The sequence below is a fragment of the Penaeus japonicus genome, unplaced genomic scaffold (genome assembly GCF_977035675.1).
Source record: "Penaeus japonicus unplaced genomic scaffold, GWHDUDI00000001_assembly GWHDUDI00000016, whole genome shotgun sequence".
Lineage (NCBI taxonomy): Eukaryota > Metazoa > Arthropoda > Malacostraca > Decapoda > Penaeidae > Penaeus > Penaeus japonicus.
Window position 1 is genome coordinate 13,041,749 of NW_028234418.1, and position 5,000 is coordinate 13,046,748.

General features: G+C 37.2%; 1 protein-coding gene across 4 annotated transcripts in view; it reads left to right on the forward strand.

The window, feature by feature from the left end:
- Positions 1-3,729: 3,729 nt before the first annotated feature.
- The window catches only part of LOC122249480 (putative inorganic phosphate cotransporter), a 12,125-nt gene continuing 10,854 nt past the window's right edge, over positions 3,730-5,000 (forward strand). For 2 of the 4 annotated variants that reach the window (XM_086545127.1, XM_086545129.1), the window contains exon 1: positions 3,730-3,995. The gene's annotated coding sequence lies outside the window, so the exon portion shown is untranslated. The remainder of the gene's footprint in view (positions 3,996-5,000) is intronic. The other 2 variants (XM_086545130.1, XM_086545128.1) reach the window with 2 other exon arrangements.

The window sequence follows — 5,000 nt, forward strand, 5'->3', positions numbered from 1 at the left end:
TGAAAGTGATCTAGGGAGAAATTATCTTGACATGCAAAGCAGCTCCCTCTTCAGACTTACTTTAGCGCGGTTCTAACCCCTTTCTATTGTATTTGCTATTCTGGAGGCAACACGTACTAGGAAGTGATAGCAATAAGTGTCTTGACTATTTTTTTCTGGTAGATTGGTAGGTAAGTGCTTACAGCTAGCTAGCTACTTAAAAGATGCAGAACTATGCTATCAGTATGAGAAAAATAGATTGCTAATGACGCAATGTATGATAGATATACTGTGGCTTATTTTTTCAACCAATTTTTCTCAGTGAATGATTTATTTCTACGTTTTGATTGCTGTATATACAGAGTCATGCACTGTGAAACCATCCCAGTAAATGTATTTTTATCTAGAACGTCACACTTGTGCCACTTCTTATGTCTTCTTTCAGTCTCTGTGTGTTTGTCTATTTGCCCAACACTCACTCTCTCTCTCTCTCTCTCTTTTCCTCTCCTCTCTCTCTCCCTCTCCCTCTCTTTCTCCCTCTCCCCCTCCTTTTCCCTCTCTCTCTCTTTCTCCTTCTCCCTCTTCCTCTCCCTCTCTTTCTCTCTCTCTCCTCCCTCTCCCTCTCCCACTCCCTTCCCTGTCCCTCTTCCTATCCTTCTCTCCCTCTCCCACTCCTTCTCCCTCTCCCTCTCCCTCTCCTTCTCCCTCTCCCTCTCCCCCCCTCCCCTCCCCCCTTCTCCCTCTCCTTCTTCTCCCTCTCCTTCTCCTTCTGCTTCTCCCTCTCCCCCTCACTCTCACTCTCACTCTCACTCTCACTCTCTCTCTCTCTCTCTCCTTCTTCCCCTTTGCCCCACTCCATCTCGCTTATAAACATCCTGTGCCACCACAGAATTATCCGACTTTTTTGTCAACGTTTGTCTATGCGCTGTGTGTCTTCAATGCATAAATGAGTAAACTATATTGTTATGATTAGTCTATGTCGAACCCATTTTCTAAAAGTAATGGAACAACAAATAAGGGAATAAAGCATCCCACTTTATGGCTTTTAAATCCGGTTTCAGAAAATTATCTAAAAAAAATCTCCCAAGTGCAATGCAGAAGATATTACACGTTTTTCATCCAGGCCTACGAGGGGCTGTAGAAAAATAGGCATACACCAATGAAGTATAAAGGGAATCCATTGATAAAGAAATGAATTATGAAGACCTAACAGGAAACAAATTAGAAAAGAATACTAGAGGGAAAGATGTATAATCAAGGAGAAGGAGTTTAAATAGACAGGATCAGCTGTTTGTTTGAACATCCTGACTCAGCTGCCTCCTTTGGTAATCGTGACTAGGCACAAACAACTCTACGGGCTTGGAACTACATGTATAAAATATAAAATTTAGGCCCTGCAAGAATTAGACTTGGATACAGAATGTATTGGCAGGTCAGTTCAGAATGCAATGTAGAAGAAACTAAATGCAGAATTTGCAACGAAGAGTATAAACGAACACTTGAACATTACATTTCAGAGTGACATATGATACAACCTTTCAGGCCACCTAGCATGAGGTATGCAGAGTTATGTAATTATTTCATAACATCAACTGTGCTAGAAGATGTACTTATGCTATATCCGAAATTTGGTATATGAAACCCTACTACAACATTTATCAAATGTCTATTCACAGTTGATATACTATAGAATATAATAATGTTATTACCTTAATTTGTAATACAATGTTAGCAACAATGTCATGACTCTACATCAATGTATCAAAGCTTGCCCATGCCTGTGCAGTTAGCCAGGGTGGTAAATAAAGATCTAAACTAAAATGTAGGCCAAAATTATGATAGAAAAAAATATAAATGTGAAAATTATGAATACATAACAAGAAAGGTTACAGAGCTAATATTGAGTAATCATATCTACTGTAATACTAGCCTTGAAATAAAGACGGAAGAGATACAAAGATGTCATGAAGTGTCAAGAGCGCTTCGTAGAAAAGCTTGTTCGAGTTGAAAAGGAGAGCAAAACATAGCTACGAATGGGCAAAACGCAGCTTAGAGGTAGAATTACATAACTGGACAAGTGATCAATAAAATGAACCCTATGAGTGAACAAAAAGCCCTTACACCTGAAAGGTATAAGGAAATATGTCTTAATGAGAAGAGGTAAACATCATCTTTATAGAACTTGTGGAAGAATTTAACAATCAGTCTTTAAGGAAAATAAAAAGGTTTGACTATGAATATTCTGAGATGAAACTTAAAGTCCTATAAATCAAGTCTAAAGAGTCGAGTGTTGAGGGCATAGTGTATATATTTTGTAAGATTAACTGTTGCATACAGGGATAGCTTTGCTTGCCTTATCCCCAGGTCGGGCACTGGTGTAACTTGATGGCACTCTGGTTGGGTTATATTTCAGAGGGAGCTTCACCCGACTTGTTGTGTTTTGTTCATTCACCCATTAAAGTACTAGAGCCATATATGTGTTTGTCATTTTTTTGTGTTATACTACCTCATGTGACATATGTGCCTACTGACATTGTGTATCAATACTTTAGTATATTAAAGTTGTAATATATGGTCCACATCATCTCATTATATTTTTTATGCTCATTGTAATACAAGTTTTACAGTTTTATGGTATCATAGGAAATGACTTAACAGCGAAATTTATTACTATCTAACATTATAAGAAACATTTCTTTAAAACATTGCATCCACAAATTAATGATAAGCACACTAGAGAAGTAGTAATACATAAATTCTGGGTGCTTCATCTTCCTTCCTTTCCTCGAAACAATGACGCCAAAATCGGAGGCTTTTGGGCGGATGACGTATGCAAGGAAAATCGAATAGGCTAATTAGAGTCGCATTTGAACATGGCGTTTAAATAGAAATGAGTATTGGGTCTAAAAGAGTCTATTTGAATTGTAATAGATAAATCTCGTGAAAATAGACTGAGGAGAAGGCGGTTAAGATTCGAATTCGTTCCACTTCGGCTAGCCAGTGCATACAAATTCAAAAATTCAAATTCAAATTCGACCGGAATAATTTCCCGCAGCCCGGCCCGTTTGGAGGAATCACTCGTCTGTCCTTCCAGAACATATGAGATGAAGTTTTTGTATCAGGCAAAGGCCCCCTAGCTCTGAGAGGGGTTTTTAGGGACGAATCTCCCTGCTCTCAAATCCAGTAAAAAACGTCCTAACAGCATATTTATTCCAACTCTTTGGGTTATAAGTGTTATAAGTTTTATTTTTTTATACAAATTAGAAAATTTACATTTTCAAAACCTTTCGAATGTTTTTAGATGGCTTTAGTATGAATATAAACATTGAGGGAAAATGTATAAGGTATTGCTGTCAAACCAAGAGTTTCACATTCATCGGATCGTCTCGGGGTGGTACCAATTCCATATAATTCCCTAAATATATGATTCAGCTAATTCATTTATTCAGTTAATTTATGTATTCTGATAAAGCATACGAGCAAACCTTTCGATCTAACGCCATGACCTGTATAGTCACGTGATTCCGTATACTCAGTACGTCGATTATGACATTCCCCTTCAGGAGGACAGCGAGATTGGTCGATAAACGAAAGTAAAAGTATATTCCAATATAAGATTTGCTTGTTTTAGTCGATGAAAGTGATATGAAGTCAAACACATCAGCATGAGAGGACAACGTCAATGGCTTGATTATTAAAGATAACGTTGGCTATCAAAGCGCTCTTGATAAGTTACAGCTGATGAGCTTTTAATCGAGGGGAAGCTTCGATCAAAGGAGCAATTCGAAAAATCGTTGAGGTCACAGACAAATCAGATTTATTGAAATATCTATAGTTTGTGTTTTGTGTTATTTGGGAAAAATGTCTGATGTCCAGGGTTGAGAAACGTTGTTAAAGCTCTGGATTTACATTGATTTTACTTGATTATTTATTTGTGCGTTTTGGGCGCGAAGAATCATATGCTTTACTGACAAGTAAGAGTGAATCCTGCATGAGCATCAGCCAGTAAAACAGAGGTAAGAACTTTTTATTTAGATGTTCAGAAAAGTCCGATTTTCTAAATTCTATATTGTTGACTCAATATCTAATGTTGAACACTTCAGCAATGACTGACATCACCCACTGAAAAGTCACTGGTAAAACAAAAAGGAAAATAATCAATTCATTCGAGGAGCAAAAGGCGCCTAACCCATTTTCCGCTGTCAGAGCCACCCGCCCCCTGAGAAACATTTTTTTTTTTTCACCAAAGTATGTTCGTTCCTAAAGACGTTATTTTTCACATTTTACCCGACAATTGTGGATTTTTTGAGGATCGGACCCCTAACCCTGGTAGTTACAGCCATGTATAAATTTTAAAGATACGTTTTTGGGGTATCGTACAGACTGACAGATTCCCTGCTTTATCCTCGTTTTTTTTTTACTGATTTATGTCTTTGTCTGAATATTTTTGATGTGCTGGTTTGTTAATCTGCTTATTAATAAATAAATTAACTTAGAAACGAAGATCATTTGGTATTCTAACTCACTTGAACCTGTTTTTTTTCTGACATTTTCTGGATTTTGAAGAAGTTCTCGTACTTAGGAGTCCGTTTTTCTAAATCAAAGCAAATAATCAAAGTGTTTCTCGAAACATATTGAATATATACCGGTGTCACTGTTATTTGCTCTTCACGCTAATGCACAGTAAAATGTTTCCTCACGGTCTTTAGCCAATACACAATATGGCCGCATTTTTAAACTTTGGGTTGATATCACTTTTAATTTAATTTGTACTACCTTTATTTCTCTCTTTTTTTCTCCATTCTTACATTTCTAGATCTTATTCGTATCACCATAATTCTTTAGAGAATGAACATGATGCTTTGACGTAGTATAAAAGCAACGAAAATTAGTGAACAGAACCAACCACCAAGAGAGAAAGCAACGTGTCACTAGCAGTGTCATACAAAAGGTTCCTTGTTATTTGCGAGTAGACGTGCGCCTCAGATAGGTGACACCTTCACATGTTTAGATTTCAACTC